Raw genomic sequence first — 18,103 nt, forward strand, 5'->3', positions numbered from 1 at the left:
TTATGAATTACTCAGTCTCAGATGTTCCTTGATAGCAATGCAAGAGTGGACTAAGACAGCTGTGAAAAGGCACCATTATCCCCCTGGCCCCCACTTGTTTTTGATGAAACCCCATCTCTACCAAAAATACAAAAAATTAGCCGGGCCTGGTGGTGCATGCCTGTGGTCCCAGTTACTCGGGAGGCCGAGGTAGGAGGATCGTTTGAGCCCAGGGAGGCAGAGGCTGCAGTGAGCCGAGATGATGCCACTGTACTCCAATCTAGGTGACAGAATGAGACCACATCTCATTAAAAAAAGAATGAAAAGAAAAGAAATAGGGACCCTGCAGTCAGCCATCGACTCCTGACTTCCTGACTGTTCTGAGCTAATAACTGCAGAGCCCGGGGTTTGGCTGCCCAGGCTGATTGTCCCAGAGACTGTGTGTCAGAATTTTCTTGCAGGCTGGGCACAGTGCCTCAAAACCTGTAATCCCAACATTTTGGGAAGTTAATGGGGAAGGACCACTTGAGCCCAGGATTTTGAGACCAGACTGGATAAAATAGTGAGACTGTCTCTCTCTCTCTTTTTTTTTTTTTTTTGAGACGGGGTTTCACTCATGTTACCCAGGCTGGAGTGCAATGGCACGATCTCGGCTCACCGCAACCTCCGCCCCCTGGGTTCAGGCAGTTCTCCTGCCTCAGCCTCCTGAGTAGCTGGGATTACAGGCACGCACCACCATGCCCAGCTAATTTTTTGTATTTTTAGTAGAGACGGGGTTTCACCATGTTGACCAGGATGGTCTCGATCTCTTGACTTCGTGATCCACCCGCCTCGGCCTCCCAAAGTGCTGGGATTACAGGCTTGAGCCACCGCGCCCAGCCTCTCTTTTTTTTTTTTAGATCGAGTCTCACTCCCTTCACCCAGGTTGGAGTGCAGTGGCACAATTAAGGCTTGCTGCAGCCCCAACTTCCTGGGCTCAAATCATATTCCCACCTTAACCTCTTGAGTAGCTGAGACTACAGGCGTGCACCGCCATGCCTGGCCAATTTTTTGTATTTTTAGTGGAGACACAGTTTCACCATGTTGTCCAGGCTAGAAGACTGTCTCTTGGGAAAAAAAAAAATTCTAATGGTCAGATCACTGTCTGTTTGCAGATTTAGTCTCTTCCAGGCAAGGCGCCCTCCTTGTTCCCTCACGTTCTCTCCCATCCAATCATAATAGTGGATGTCAAACATGGTGTCTTGATGTCCAAGCCCCTTCCCTTGCCTGCTGCTGTCTGCCCAGCAGCCAGGACAGGCCCAGGCACATGGCAGGGCTCACTGGATTGGTGGGTAAAGGAGGAACCAGATAACCCCCAAGAAGAAATGGCTGCTAACTCATCTGCCCCAACAGCCAAGGCTGCCTGGCTTTCTAGAACACTTGACTCTTCAGCAGCAATCATCTGAAAGCCTGAAGAGGAGAAGAAACATGGCCAGACATGGTGGCTCACACCTGTAATCTCTGCACTTTGGGAGGCCAAGGTGGGAGAATTGCTTGAGCTTAGGAGTTCGAGACCAGCCTGGGCAACAGGGAGACGCTGTCTCTACAAAAAATTTAAAAATTAGCCACAGTTGGTGGTGCCTGCCTGTAGTCCCAGCACTCCAGAGACTGAGGTGGGGGGACTGCTTGAGGCTGGGAGGTTGAGGCTGCAGTGAGCCATGATAGTGCCACTGCATTCCAGCCTGCATGACAGCAAGAGTCTATCTCAATAAAAAAGAAGGAAGGAAAGAAAGGAAAGGAAAGGGAAATGTGAGAAGAAAGTTGCCCAGGTGCCACGGCAAGAGACTGAAGGCACAATCTGTCCCAGTATAATAAATAACTGTTTACTTAGATGTAGCAATGATACCTAATATATTTACTGATTACTTAGTTATAGCAATGACACCAAATTTATTTAGAAACAATCACATGATCAATTATATAATCTTAATAAATCATTATTCTCTATTACTAATCTTTGCTTTGGTATTATAGTGTAGAAACATTTTAGTCTTATGGTATAGACAATCAGGTGTAATATAATTAAGAACTAAAGGGACATTGTGAGATGTGATTAAGAGGGGAGGGTGAGCACCTGGGAAGGCACCATTTACTTAGCAGGCCGTGAAGGGGAGTTTCCCTTTCACTGGGGGAGTTCAGAGAACACTCTGCTCTGGATTCTTGAGGAAGGCCTGACATTAACCAGGCCAACTCGCAGACATCCAGGGGCTTAAATGCCTCTTTGTGGTGCTGTGCTCCAATTGTCAACCTCTTTTGTCCACTTTCATGTTCCACTTTTCCACCCAGTGCTTTTTTTAAGTTCCTAGAAGTCATGAGAAGTAATAATAGAGGAATCCTAAAAGCCTTTGATCTTTCTGATAAGTGCATAGAAAAATACTGACCTATGTGTCTCCCCTCCTTGCAGCGGCTACCTGATAGGGAGGAGCTCTGTGTACTGTACCCACCTGGCCCCCTGAACTGTACCCACGTGGCCCCTGGTATTGTATGTGATTTGCTTGACCCTTCCAATCATGTCAGATGAGTCACTCTCCTGGCCCTGCCCACCTGCCATGTATACAATAAATAATCAGCGCGTCCAGGCATTCGGTGCCACTGCTGGACTCTGCGCCTTGGTAGTAGTGGTTCCCTGGGCCCAGCTGAATTCTTCTCTTACCTCTGTGTCCTTGTGTCTTTCTTTCCTGCCATATGTCATCTCCTCACACAAAAGAGCACTAACTAGACCCTTCGGGACTGGAGCCTGCAGGGCAAGGAAAAGGAAAAGGAAAAGTTAAGTTCAAGCTATATTTATCCCAGGATTGAAAACAAATACTTTAGAAATGAGTGTGGATGTGTGTGCCTGGGCTTTGTGCATTGGTAATTTGATTCTGAGCTGACATTCACTGAAATAAATATTCCCTCCTCACCCATAAAGGCCAGAACTTTTCAACACTTAAAACATCTGATTGAAAAATACACAACAATGGAGCCACAGAATGAGGTAAGTATTGATATAAAATATATCAGTGAATGTTTTCAACAGTTTAACAATTAGCTTAACAAGTGACAAGCAGTTTAAACAAGTAGTGATTTTAGTGTAAGAAGGTTATGAAAATATGCAGAAAATACACGTCTAGAGTCAAGAAGCAAAAGATATTTTAGGGATGGGCGTGGTGACTCAGGTTTGTAATGCCAGCACTTTGGGAGACTGAGGCAGGTGGATCACTTGAGGTCAGGAGTTTGAGACCATCCTGGCCAACATGGTGAAACCCTGTCTCTACTAAAAATACAAAAATTAGCTGGGTGTGGTGGTGCATGCCTGTAATCCCACCTACTCAGGAGGCTGAGGCAGGAGAATCACGATTTCTGGGAGGTGGAGGTTGCAGTGAGCCAAGATCACACCACTGCACTCCAGCCTAGGCAACAGAGCGACACTCCATCTCAAAAGAAAAAAAAAAGACATTTTAGTTTTACTTTCTGGTATTTAAGATTAATTATATGGAAAAAGTGAAATTACTGACGTTCAAACCATTTTTGAGGGGCGATTTTAATACATCTGCCACTTTCTTGACCATTTCTTTCTTTTTTTTTTTTTTTTTTGAGACGGAGTTTCACTCTTGTTACCCAGGCTGGAGTGCAATGACACGATCTCGGCTCACCGCAACCTCCGCCTCCTGGGTTCAGGCAATTCTCCTGCCTCAACCTCCTGAGTAGCTGGGATTACAGGCATGCGCCACCATGCCCAGCTAATGTTTTGTATTTTTGGTAGAGACGGGGTTTCACCATGTTGACCAGGATGGTCTCGCTCTCTTGACCTTGTGATCTACCCGCCTCGGCCTCCCAAAGTGCTGGGATTACAGGCTTAAGCCACCGCGCCCGGTGACCATTTCTTTTTAAATTGAGATTTCATTCACATGCCATAAAACTGACCATTTTAATTTATTTATTTATTTTGATATTAGAGACGGGGTTTCACCATGTTGGTGAGGATGGTCTTGATCTTCTAACCTTCTGATCCACCTGCCTCAGCCTCTCAAGGTGCTGGGATTACAGGCATGAGCCACCACACTCAGCCCATTTTATTTTATTTTGAGACAAGGTCTCATTCTGTCACCCAGGCTGGAGTGCAGTGGTGCAATCTCAGCTCACTGCAGCCTCAACCTCTCAGGCTCAAGCAATCCTCCCACCTTGGCCTCCTGAGTACCTGGGACCACAAGCGAATACCACCACACCTACTATTTTCAGTAGAGATGAGGTATCACTATATTGCCTAGGATAGTCTAGAACTCCTGATCTCAAGTGATCCTCCTGTCTCAAGCCTTTCAAAGTGTTGGGATTATAGGCACGAGCCACCAAGCCTGGCCAGAAAATTGACCGTTTTAAAGTGTACAATTCCATGACTTTTGGTCTATTCACAAGGTTGTGCATTGATAATCATTATTTTCAACATTTTTTTCATCACCTCTGAAAAGAAAACTGGTACCCAGCAGCAGTCACTCCCTCCAGCCCCTGGCAACCACTGGTCCACTTTCTGCCTCTGAATTTGCCTGTTCCAGACGTTTCACATAAATGGAGTCATGCAGCCTCTTGTGTGTGGCTTCTCTCACTAGGCCTCATGTTTCCAGGTTCATGCATGTTGTAGTATACATTGTATCTCCATTAAAGGGATAGACCACATTTCATTTAATTGTTCATCATTTGATGGGCATTTGCTTCACTTCATATTTGTTTCACTATTATAAATAATTCAAATATCCGTGTGGCCAAATCCCTATCACTTGTGGGCAGTCCAAAGCGGTCAAATTGCCATGAAACCACCAAGTTGAAGAGATGAACAGGAACCCACCCACCGCGTGGGGGCCTCCAGCAGCCTGCATCCCTGCAAAGCTGAGGTCTTTGGATTAAGAAATGTGGAAGGGGCCTGGCGCAGTGGCTCACATCTGTCATTCCAGCACTTTGGGAGGCTGAAGCGGGTGGACCACGTGAGGTCAGGAGTTCAAAAACAGCCTGGCCAACATGCTGAAACCCCGTCTCTGCTAAAAATACAAAAAATTAGCGGGGCATGGTGTTGCACACCAGTAATCCCAGGAACTCGAGAAGCTGAGGCAGGAGAATTGCTTGAACCCAGGAGGTGAAGGTTACAGTAAACCGAGATCTTGCCATTGCACTCCAGCCTAGGCGACAGAGCGGAAGACTCCATCTGGGAAGAAAAAAAAAGGGGGAGGGGTGTACAGACGAACTAAATGCTGCTCTCTCTCGTGCAGGCAATCTGTGCACTTTTCCTTGGGCAGCACCTTGTGCAGGCAATGTGTGCACTTTTCCTTGGGCAGCACCCAGCACTGGGCAGGGCCTCATCCAAGTCAGGGCTGAAACCTGGGGACATTCTGGCGGATGCTCCTGGAGGCCGGAAGAGGGTGCGCGCGGACTCAGCAGCCGCCCGACCGCCTCCCCAAAACCCAGGCTGCGCGGGCCACCAGGAGTGCGGTTGCGACCCGCAGCTTCAGTACCGCACTGCCCACCCGCCTGATGCCCACCTGGGTTCCTTAAGGCCCAGATGCCGGCTCTAAAGTGCCTTCTGCAGGGGTGGGAGGTGGGCGACTGGGCAGGGAGGGCTTCTCGGTGTTGACCTTGCAGATGGCAGCCACAGGGAGATTGAGACTAAATTCCCCACTCCACCCCTAATTCCAACATAAATTGCAGCATTAATTGTAGGCCTCCATTGCGCCCCCTTTTTCTGTTTCCCTTTTTTCCCCATAACCCTCACTTTTTACAAAATCAAGTTTCTTGAAATATAATTGACATAGAATCAAACCTGCCATTGTGCGGTGTCCTTAGATGTTTTCCCAAATGCAACCCCCACCCCAGTAGAGACATGAAACATTTCTATCACCCTTAACCTTTGCTCAGATACCACTTAACTTTTAAGCAAACTAAATAAATAAATTGCTTATTGTATCAGCGTTCATTGTGTCTCCCCAACTTTCACTAAAATGTAAGCTTCCTGAGGGCGGGAGAGCTGGTTAAATATAAATAGCAGCCACCAGGCACATATTTATTGAAGAAATGAGTTTCAAAGGATTCAAGAATCAAATAGAAAAGGTAAAATTATCAAACCGCTAAGAAAATGTAAAGGGGAATATCAAGTATTTACCCACATCAGAGTTGGGGGAACTTGCTGAAAAAATTTTTTAACGCAAAAAGACCATTATCAACTGTATAAACAAACACGCTTATGATGATCTATGTCCCTCAAAATTCATGTGTTGAAACTGTTTTTTGAGACAGGGTCTCACTCTGTCACCCAGGTCAGACTGCAGTGGTGCGATCTGAGCTCACTGCAACCTCCACCCCCCCACCCAGGCTCAAGCAATCTTCCTACCCTAGCCTCTCAAGTAGCTGGGACTTCAGGCACATGCCACCATACCCTGCCAATTTTTGTATTTTTAGTAGAGATGGGTTTTGCCAAGCTGCCCAGGCTGGTCTTGAACTTCTGAGCTCAGGTAATCCACCTGCCTCAGCCTCCCAAAGTGCTGAGATTACAGGCATGAGGCACTGCACCCAGCCCATGTGCTGAAACTTAATCACCAAAGTGATACTGTTGAGATGGGACTCTGAAGAGGTGATTAACTCAGAGCCCTCCTGGAGGGGATTTGCAACCTCATAAAAGGGGCTGGAGGGAGTGACTCTGCTTCTTCCATCCCTTTTGCCAGTGAGGACACAGCGTTGGTTTCTTCCAGAGGATGCAGCAACAAGGTGCCACCTTGGAAGCTGAGAGCAGCCCTCACGCGACACCAACCCTGCTGGATCCTTGAACTTGGACTTTCCAGCCTCCAGAACTGTGAGAAAGAAATTTCTGTTGTTGGCTGGGTGCAGAGGTTCAGGCTTGTAATCCCAGCACTTTGGGGGGCCGAGGCAGGTGGATTACCTGAGATCAGGAGTTCCAGACAGCCTGACCAACATGGTGGAACTTCATCTCTACTAAAACTACAAAAATAAGCCAGTGAGTGATGGTGGGTGCCTATAATCCCAGCTACTTGGGAAGCTGAAACAGGAAAATTGCTTAAACCCCAGAGGCAGAGATTGCAGTGAGCTGAGATTGTGCCATTGTACTCCAGCCTGGGCAACAGAGGAAGACTCTCTTATCAAAAAAATAAAAAACAAAAAACAAAAAATTCTATTGTTTACAAATTACCCAGTCTGTAACATTCTGTTATAGCAACAGGAACAGACTAAGACACACCTATAAAAACATACACCTATTACCTCAAGCCCCTTCCCACAGATGAAAATATTTTGATCATATGTGAAATGTTAGGGTTGATCTAAAGTAAAAAAAAAAAAAGAAAACCTTTTCAAATTAGTAAGAAAAAGATGAACCACCAATAGAAAAATGCATAGGGCAGCAGTTCCCCAGTGTCTTGCAAGAGGCCTGAGGTTAGTCTGAGTGCTACTGAGATGGTATTTACCTTGTTTGCTCTGCTGACATTTGCACTGATGGTGCAAAAGCCATGGTGGCTATTAGTAGACCTCAAGGCAAAGACTTCAAGTTACACTATGTTCTTCACTCCCACATGCAAGCAGGGGGAAAAGCAACATTCACTTAAGAAAGTCCTTGATAGGCCAGGCACAGGGGCTCATTCCTGTAATCCCTGCATTTTAGGAGGCGGAGGCTGGTGGATCACTTGAGGTCAGCAGTTCAAGACCACCCTGGCCAACATGGCAAAAACCCATGTCTACTAAAAATACAAAAATTAGGCCAAACTCAGTGACTTACACCTGTAATCCCAGTGCTTTGGGAGGCTGAGGTGGGTGGATCACTTGATGTCAGTTTGAGACCTGCTGAGAAATGCTGAGTATATGATAGAATCTATTGTTTGCTATGAATAATGATGGCAAGGAAAACCTAGCCGGTCTCCTGCAAGTAGGAAACTACTTGGGCCATTCTAAAGTGGCAGGACAATATATAAATATCATATACCGGTTAAAACAATTCTTTAAGCTCAGAACATCTGACCCTGCCCTCATGGCTCCCTAGTGGAGAATACTTTTGTCTGTGATCAGTGGTAAGCGGGCACCAGCTGCCTACTTGGTATATTTCTGTGTTATGAGAAAATACCAAACAGCTGTTTGTTAATAATCGTCACCTGTTCAGAGAATAAATACGTGGGTCAGAGTCTGCTCGAGGCCCTCAGACCAGAATGCTGTCAGTGCTTGAGGCTCTCAGCTTGGAAGGCTGTTAGTGCCCCCCTCAGATAGACCCACTTTGCTGTTCTATTTGGGTGTTTGCTTCTGAATGCCTTCAGCACCGCCTGGGCGGGGGTCTCTGCGGCAGAGCTGGTCTCAGTAGAGACCAGTCTGGCCAACATGGTGAAACCCTGTCTTTGATAAAAATACAAAAATTAGCCGGGCATGGTGGCAGGTGCCTGTAATCTCAGATACTTGGGAGGCTGAGGAAAGAAAATTGCTTGAACCCAGGAGGCAGAGGTTGCAGTGAGCCAAGATCCCATAATTTCACTCTAGCCTGGCTGACAGGGCAAGATTCTGTCTAAAAAAAAAAAAAAAAGCCAGGCATGGTGGTGGGTGCCTGTAGTCCCAGCTACTTGAGGCTGAGGCAAGAGAATCGCTTGAACCTGGGAGGTAGAGGTTGCAGCAAGCCAAGATTTCGCCATTGCACTCCAGCTTGGGTGACAAGAGCAAAACAAAAAAAAAAAGAGGCCGGGCGCGGTGGCTTAAGCCTGTAATCCCAGCACTGTGGGAGGCCGAGGCGGGTGGATCACGAGGTCAAGAGATCGAGACCATGCTGGTCAACATGGTGAAACCCCGTCTCTACTAAAAATACAAAAAATTAGCTGGGCATGGTCGCGTGTGCCTGTAATCCCAGCGACTCAGGAGGCTGGGGAAGGAGAATTGTCTGAACCCAGGAGGCGGAGGTTGCGGTGAGCCGAGATCGCGCCATTGCACTCCAGCCTGGGTAACAAGAGCGAAACTCCGTCCCCCAAAAAAAAAAAAAAAAAAAATCCTTGATGAAGCCACATAGAATTGTTCATTTTATCAATTCTTAGCCCTTGAGTCCACATCTTTTTAGTATTTCGTTGAAATGGGAAAGAGGAAATACACAGGACCTCTGGGCATGCAATTGTCTCTAGAAAAATGATATGTGCGACTATTTGAATTGTGCTATGAACTAGCTACTTTTTTTGTGGAACAACACTGTTTTTGATAGAACCACTGACAAGCTGTGGTTATTCATATGTGGGTATTTGGCAGCCATTTTCTCAAAAATGAGAAAAGTGAGGGCCAGGTGCAGTGGCTCATGACTGTAATCTCAACACTTTGAGAGGCTGAGGTGAGTGGATCACTTGAGGCCAGGAGTTTGGCCAAAATGTTGAAACCTCATCTCTACTAAAATTTAAAAAATTATGCAGGTGTGGTGGCATGTGCTTATAATTTTAGCTCCACAGGAGGCCAAGGCACAAGAATCACTTAAACCCAGGAGGTGGAGGTTGCAGTGAGCTGAGATCACACCACTGCACTCCAGCCTGGGTGATGGAGTGAAACCCTGTCTCAAAAAAAAAAGAAAAATGAGAAGTGAGTCTGTCACTTGAAGGAAAACAATTGATAGTATTTGTTGCCAAGGATAAAATTCTAACTTTCAGCTGGGAGCAGTGGCTTGCAGCTGTAATCCAAGTACTTTGGGAGGCTGAGGTGGATGGATCACCTGAGGTCAAGAGTTCAAGACCAGCCTGACCAATATGGTGAAACCCCATCTCTACTAAAAATACAAAAATTAGTCGGGTGTGGTGGTGTACACCTGTAGTCCCAGCTACTCGAGAGGCTGGGACTTGAACCCAGGAAGCATAGGTTGCAGTGAGCCAAGATGGCGCCACCATACTCCAACCTGGGCAACAGAGCAAGACTTCCTCTCCAAAAAAAAAAAAAAAAAAATTCTAACTTTCAAGCAAAAATTAAAATTTTGAGGCTGCGCACAGTGGCTCACACCTTAATCCGAACACTTTGGGAGACAGAGGTGGGTGGATCACCTGAGGTAAGGAGTTTAAGACCAGCCTGGCCAACATGGCGAAACCCCGTCTCTACTAAAAACACAACAAATTAGCCAGGCATGGTAGTGGGCACCTATAATCCCCGCTATTCAGGAGGCTGAGGCAGGAGAATTGCTTGAATCCAGGAGGCAGAGGTTGCAGTGAGCAGAAATCACACCATTGCACTCCAGGCTGGGCGACAGAATGAGACTGTCTTAAAAAGAAAAAACAACTTTTTGAAAATTTGCATTTGACACCATTCATTTTACAACTTCCCAATACTTCAAGACTTTTCCAGTGAGGTTGGTGGCAATGAGAATGAATGTTATATTTTTATATAATAAAATATGTCAACATTCATAAGATGTGCATTGCTCAATTAACCAATATTTTCCAAAAAATAAATCCATGGTGTTATGAAACCACACGTGGGTACAAGATCCTTCCAAAGTGCCAAAAGACCAATGTATTATTATTGTTACTATTATTTTGAGACAGGGTCTCTCTTTGTTGGCTCATTGCAGCCTTGAATTCTTGGACTTAAGGGATCCTCCCACCTCAGTCTCCTGAGTAGCTGGGACTACAGGCATGCACCCGTGCACCTAGCTAATTTTTAAATTTTTTGTAGAGATAGGTTTTTGCCATGTTGTCCAGGCTGGTCTTGAACTTCTGGATTCAAGCAATCCACCCTCCTCAGCCTCCCAAAGTACTGGGATTACAGGCATGAGTCACCTAGCCCTGCTGACCAATGGATTTTAACGTAATCGAATGCAAAAATTGTACTGATGCTATTTCAGATTCCACACTGCAACTAACCTTTAAGAACTACCACTTGGGGCCAGGGGTGGTGGCTCACGCCTGTAATCCTAATACTTTGGGAGGCTGAGGCAGGCAGATCGCCAGGTCAGGAGATCAAGATCATCCTGGCCAACATGGTGAAACCCCATCTCTGCTAAAAATACAAAAATTGGCTGGGCGTGGTGGCACATGCCTGTAATCCCAGCTATTTAGGAGGCTGAGGCAGGAGAATTGCTTCAACCAGGGAGTCAGAGGTTGCAGTGAGCTGAGATCACGCCACTGAACTCCAGCCTGGGAGACAGAGCGAGACTCTGTTTCCAAAAAAAAAAAAAAAAACCACTTGGCCAGGCGCGGTGGCTCACATCCCAGCACTTTGGGAGGCCGAGGAGGGCGGATCACGAGGGCAGGAGTTCGAGGAAAAAAACCCGTCTCAAAAAAAAAAAAAAGGCAATCAGAAAACCCCCCCATCACTTGAGTTTTGATGTAGTATCAAAGAAGCATAGCCACAATTATCTGAAAAGGCTATTAAAATATTTCTTCCTTTTCTAAGTATTTACCTGTGGGGGCAGACTTGGCCTCCCGAAGGCAAGCAAACTTAAATCTGCACTCGAGACCAGCTACAGTACATACTTGGTTGGGGGGCAGGGTCGAGGGAGCGCGTGCAGCGCAGCTGGCACTCGGATGAGAGCAGGCGGAGGGTGCGGAGGCCCCAGAGTACCTCCACCTGGATCCTGGAGCCCTCGGGCGGGGGCACCTCCAGTGGCTGTTTTGGGGGGGGCGGGCACGGAGCAGCGCTTGGGGGGCCAAGGGGCTGGCAGAGGGGAGGTGACACCGCGGGGCTGGGAGAGCCGTGGTGAGCCCAGGGTGCCGTGCTGGGGCAGCTCTGGCAGCTGCATCAAGTGTCCCAATAAAGCAGCGCCCCGAAGCTCTCTGTTCGCGGAGCCAGCCCGGTCCCACAGCACTGGGTGGTTGGAGGATGAGCGTCCCCGGAGCACCATGGGCCGGGTGAAGGTGGATGGGGCGCAAAGGGCGGGGCCTGTAGGCAGGGGCGGGGCCTGTAGGCCAAGGCTGGACCAATAACGAGAGAGAAATGATGAGTAGGCGCTGAACTAATGAGCGAGGGCGGGACTAATGGGCGAGGGCTGCACCAATGGCGCGGATGCACACCTCAACACAAGGCAGCGGCTTCCATGAGCCTAAAGACCTTCCCTCCGCACGCTCAGTATCCCGACGGGGGCGAACAAAACCTTTAAACAAATGCTCCAGTTTCCCCGTAGGGAGCCGGAGTCAAATCCATGAGGAAGACCGGGGTCGCACTGAAGCCCACCCCACTGGTGCTGGCAGAACCTCGACCAGAGCCAACCCAGGCCGCAGATCCTCCGAGACTCCGTCCCCGGATGGCGACACCCAATCCGTGGTGTTCCCGCCCACTTATGGAAGCCTGGCCCCGCCTCCGCCCTCCGATTGGGCAAACGCCCTGCTCTACGCCGCGGGGGCAAAACCCGGAGGAGCTGCCCCAGCCAGAAGAGCGGCCCCCGCAGCCTTGCTGCGCATGCTCACGCCGTGACCCCGGCCTGAGGTGACGGCGCGAGCTGAGGCGGGGGCCCTCGGCACAGAGGCTGAGGGACCCGTCTTGGCGCTGTCGCTGGAGAGGGAGGGCCGGCTGCCGTCGGTGAGGACGGGCCCCAGCGGGCGGGGAGGGTCCCACGTCCCCGGCGTGGACACGTTCCTGGCCCGGCTCTCCCGGGGGTCCCGAGGGCTGCGGGTGCTGAAGAGGGGTCCGCGTCCTGGCGCTCAGGCCGCCTCTTGTGGTGTCTGCCGCGATTTCCTCCCTGATCCTCGCCCCTCCCTGCTTCCCCTGGCCAAAGCCCCAACACCACCCCACCAAGGAGCCCGGCACTCGCCCGCCGGCCCTTGGCGGCGTCCGCCCCACCCAGTGCTGCCTTCCCGATGCCCCTTACCCCCCCACCCCGGCCCTGTCCCACGGGTGCAGCTCGGGGGGCGCCCTGCAGGGACGGCAGCGAGTTGGAGCTGTGAGATATTGGGGCGAGGGAGACACTCGGAGCCTCAGGTTGTGGGAGTATTCATGGGAGAGGAGAGAGCGAGGGAGCTGGAGCCATTTGGGTGCAGCACAGGCCGCGTTTGATGGCAATTGCATTGGGTAAGGGAGGAGTAAAAGATTCTGAGCCTTGGTGATGAGGGGAAGGAGCTGCCATGACTGCAGCTCCCATTGTGGGGAAGCTGAGCGTTTCACACCGTAGTGTAGCAGTTCATGGCCTTCTTGGGGCAGGGGTCACTGCCGGTTTTTTAAATCTACCTGTAAGGATGTGTACTGCACACTAAAGTGTCCCCTCATCCTGTCGGGGGGTCAATGGCAGCCCCCCCATGGACTGCGTGGAACAGTGATTATTGGGGAGCAGCTGTCCATATGGCCTGGGAACTTTGGCAGTGACTTCACCCTTTTCTATCAGCTATTAACAACACCTGCTAAATTCACCGCTATTTCCATTACGCAGATGAAACCTAATGGGGAAGGCAAGGGAATTGTCCTCGTGGATAAGGACGCCAGTGCTGGTGGACACTGATGATGCTTCCCTCCCATGCATATGAAGATGATTCTGTGGGTCCACCGTGAGGCACCAGGCAGGGTTCCTGGCTTTCAGAACCGCATCACTAGGTTTTTGTACTAGTTTCCTGTCGCTGTCATAACAAATATGGTGGCTTAAAACGACACAAATTTATCTTCCAGATTTAGAAATCAGAAGTCTGACATGGGTCTCACTGAGTTAAAATCAAAGTGTGGTCAGAGTTGCATTCCTTGCTCAGGGTTCTGGGAGAGAATTAATTTACTTGCCTTTCCCAGCTTCTAGAGGCCACGTGCATTCTTTGGCCTGTGACCCCTTCCTCCATCTGAAAAGCCCGCAGCATCTTAACTCTTGGACCTGCCTCCATTCTTACATCTCTCCCTCACTCGTATGTGTTCCCTCTTCATTTTTAAAAGTGATCTTAAAAATATAATCACTTTTAAGGACCCCAGTGATTACATTGGACCCACCAGGATAATCTGGTGAACAACTTTAATTCTTCTGCAACCTTAGTTCCCCTTTACCGAATAAGTTAACATACTCACAGGTTCCAGGGATCAGGACCTGGACATCTTTGGGAGGCTGTTAGCCTGCTTCCCACAGACCTGCTGGTACGGGAGACTCCCGCCAGTTCCTGACATGCGTGATCGTTGGTCTTGGGTTTACGCTGAGCCATATTTATGCTGCTGGGTCTCCTTTGCTACCAACATCATGACAGCTGGTTAGGATGAATGTTGACTGGGGACCCAAAGTAATATCCAGTCACCAGCCAGGTGCGGTGGCTCATGCCTGTAATCGCGGCACCTTGGGAGGCCGAGGCAGGCAGATCACCTGAGCTCAGGGTTTCGAGACTAGCCTGGCCAACATGGTGAAACCCCATCTCTACTAAAAATACAAAAATTAGCCAGGCATGCTGGCCAGCGCCTGTAGTCTAGGCTACTTGGGGGATCTGAGGCAGGAAGATCTCTTGAACTCAGGAGGTTGAGGCTGCAGTGAGTCGAGATCATGCACTCCGGCCTGGGTGACAAAGTGAGACCATGTTTCAAAAAAAAAATTTTTTTTTTTTAAATTAAAAAAATATATCCAACCACCAGATTACAGAGTTGGTGGAGCATATAATATGAGTATAGTAAGGTAACTGTTAAGACTTTTAATCTTTTACATTCATTTCTACTTCATTTTTTATTTTTTGAGATGGAGTCTGGCTCTGTTGCCCAGACTGCAGTGCAGTGGTATAATCTCTGCTCACTGCAACTTCCATCTCCTGGGTTCAAGCAGTTCTCCTAACTCAGCCTCTCGAGTAGCCAGGACTACAGGCCCACGCCACTACACTGGCTAATTTTTGTATTTTTAGTAGAGATGAGGTTTTACCATATTGGCCAGGCTGGTCTGGAACTCCTGACCTCAGGCGATCTGTCTGCCTCAACCTCCCAAAGTGCTGGGATTACAGGCTTGTGCCACTTTGTGCCCAGCCTCTACTTCACTTTTTAAAAGTCGGTTTATCCAGTGAACATTGATTGAGTGGAAGAATAACTGCCTCTAGGCTGGGTGAGGTGGCTCATGCCTGTAATCCCAGCACTTTGGGAGGCTGAGGTGGGTGTATCATCTGAGGTCAGGAGTTTGAGACCCACCTCACCAACATGGAGAAACCCTGTCTGTACAAAAAATCCAAAATTAGCCAGGTGTGGTGGTACATGCCTGTAACCCCAGCTACTTGGGAGGCTGAGGCAAGAGAATCACTTGAACTCAGGAGGTGGAGGTTGCGGTGAGCCGAGATCACACCATTGCACTGTAGACTGGGCAATAAGTGGGAAACTCTGTCTCAAAAACAACAACAAAAGCCTCTAAAACCTTTACTCTTGGAACGTAAATTGCTAAAAGTTTAGGGAAGAATCCAGAAGAGAGACTGATCCAGCCTGGAACTACCTAAGACACGTCCATCCCTGTTCCTGGAGTGGCTGATGAAGAATTCACTCTGTAAACTAGAAATCACAGACTCCCTGGATAGAGCATATAGCATCCATCAGTGTTCCCAGAGCATCAGAATCAATTGGGGCTACTGGTTAGAAGTGTAGACTCTTGGGTCTCTCTCTAGATCCTCTGAGTCAGAAGTCTGGGGTGGAATGGCCCAGGACCGTGCATTTTTAAAAGAACTCCAGGTGATTCTTAGGGATAGTGAAGTTGGAGAACCACTGTTCATAGACTCAGTTTACCTTTTTCTGCATATTTGACAACTTTATTGAGATAATTCACATACCATGCAATTTATCCATTTAAGGTCTACAATTCATTGGATTTAGAGTGACCATAAAGTTGTGCAATCCTCACAAAAAATCATTTTAGAACATTTTCATCACCCCAGAAAGCTCATAGCCACTAGCAGTCACTCCTCGTTCTCCCCTTCCCCACACCAACTCAGAGACAACCACAATTCTACGTTCTGTCTCCATAGATTTTCCTACTCTGTAGATTCTATAGACTAAGTAATTTCATGTAAATGGAATCATATAATACTTGGTCTTTTGGGTCTGGTGTCTTTTTTTTTTTATTTTTTTTTTTTGAGACGGAGTTTCGCTCTTGTTACCCAGGCTGGAGTGCAATGGCGCGATCTCGGCTCACCGCAACCTCCGCCTCCTGGGTTCAGGCAATTCTCCTCCCCCAGCCTCCTGAGTAGCTGGGATTACAGGCACGTGCCACCATGCCCAGCTAATTTTTTGTATTTTTTGTAGAGACGGGGTTTTACCATGTTGACCAGGATGGTCTCGATCTCTTGACCTCGTGATCCACCCGCCTCGGCCTCCCAAAGTGCTGGGATTACAGGCTTGAGCCACCGCGCCCGGCCAAGGGTCTAGTGTCTTAACAGTATTATTTTGTCGAGGTTCATTCATGTTGTAGCATGTTTTCTTTTTACTGCTAAATAATCCATTTTATACATGCACGACATTGTATTTATCCCTTCATCCATTGATGGACATTTTGGCTGTTTCCACTTTTGGCTTTCATTAATGATGCAGCTATGAACATTCATGTACATTTTTGTGTGGATATGGTAGTTTTCATTTTCTGTGGGTATATACCTAGTAGTAGAATTGCTGGATCATAGGGTAACTCTGCATTTAACCTTTTGAGAACTGCCAGGCTGGTTTCCAAAAATGGCTGTAGCATTTTACATTCCCCTCAGCAGTGTATGAGGTTTCCAGTTTCTCCTCATCCTTACCAACACTTGCTGTTGTCTGTTTTTTTGTTTATCATGTCCATCCTAGTAGTGTGAAGTGGTATCTCATTGTGGTTTTGATTTGCATTTCCCTGATGACTAATGTTGTTCAGCATCTTCTCATGTATTAGTCTTTTGTTTATATTCTTTAGAGAAAGGCCTCTTTGGAGCCTTTGCCCATTTTTATTATTATTATTATTATTATTATTTTTGAGATGGAGTTTCACTTTGTTGCCCAAGCTACAGTGCAGTGCAGTGCAGTGTAGTACAGTGGCACGATCTTGGCTCATTGAAACCTCTGCCTCCTGGGTTCAAGTGATTCTCATGCCTCAGCTTCCCTAGTAGCTGGGATTACAGGTATGTGCCACCATGCCCAGCTAATTTTTGTATTTTTAGTAGAGACAGGGTTTTACCATGTTGGCCAGGCTGATCTCAAACTCCTGACCTCAGGTGATCCTCCCTCCTCAGCCCCACTAAGTGCTGGAATTACAGGCAAGAGCCCCACGCCCTGCTTCTTTATTTTTTTTTTTCTTTTGAGATGGAGTTTCGCTCTTGTTGCCCAGAATGGAGTGCAATGGCACGATCTTGGCTAACTTGCAACCTCTGCCTCCCAGGTTCAAGTGATTCTCCTGCCTCAGTCTCTCAAGTAGCTGGGATTACAGGCATGTGCCACCATGCCCACCCTAATTTTGTATTATTAGTAGAGACCGGGTTTCTCCGTGTTGGTCATGCTGGTCTCGAACTCTCAACCTCAGGTGATACGCCCACCTCAGCCTTTCAAAGTGCTGGGATTACAGGCTTGAGCCACCACGTCCAGCCCAGGGAGTTTCACTCTTCTTGCCCAGGCTGGAGTGCAATGGCACAATCTTAGCTCACTACAACCTCCACATCCCAGGTTCAAGTGATTCTCCTGCCTTAGCCTCCTGAGTATCTGGGATTAGAGGCATGCATCACCATGCCCGGCTAATTTTGTATTTTTTTTTAATTTTGTATTTTTAGTAGAGACAGGGTTTCTCCATGTTGGTCAGGCTGGTCTTGAACTCCCAACGTTAGGTGATACGCCCACCTCAGCTTTTCAAAGTGCTGGGATTACAGGCGTGACCCACCATACCCGGCCCAGGGAGTTTCACTCTTCTTGCCCAGGCTGGAGTGCAATGGCTCCATCTCAGCTTACTACAACCTCTGCCTCCAGGGTTCAAGCAATTCTCCTGCCTCAGCCTCCTGAGTAGCTGGGATTATAGGCATGCACCACCATGCCTGGCTAATTTTATTTTATTTTATTTTATTTTTTATTTTTTATTTTTATTTTTTTTTTTTTTGGGACGGAGTTTCGCTCTTGTTACCCAGGCTGGAGTGCAATGGCACGATCTCGGCTCACCGCAACCTCCGCCTCCTGGGTTCAGGCAATTCTCCTGCCTCAGCCTCCTGAGTAGCTGGGATTACAGGCATGCGCCACCATGCCCAGCTGATTT

The 18,103-nt window shown here is 48.1% G+C and overlaps 1 protein-coding gene across 6 annotated transcripts in view; it reads left to right on the top strand.

Annotated features, from left to right (window-relative positions):
- The first annotated feature begins 12,310 nt into the window (after positions 1–12,310).
- The window catches only part of FLYWCH2 (FLYWCH family member 2), a 28,447-nt gene continuing 22,654 nt past the window's right edge, over positions 12,311–18,103 (top strand). For 3 of the 6 annotated variants that reach the window (XM_032268004.1, XM_032268001.1, XM_032268003.1), the window contains exon 1: positions 12,311–12,504. The gene's annotated coding sequence lies outside the window, so the exon portion shown is untranslated. Of the gene's footprint in view, positions 12,505–12,840; positions 12,866–18,103 lie in introns of those variants that run through there. The other 3 variants (XM_032268002.1, XM_032268005.1, XM_032268006.1) reach the window with 2 other exon arrangements.

Source organism: Sapajus apella, unplaced genomic scaffold (assembly GCF_009761245.1).
Source record: "Sapajus apella isolate SASKATOON/1434 unplaced genomic scaffold, GSC_monkey_1.0 scaffold175, whole genome shotgun sequence".
Classification (NCBI taxonomy): Eukaryota; Metazoa; Chordata; class Mammalia; order Primates; family Cebidae; genus Sapajus; species Sapajus apella.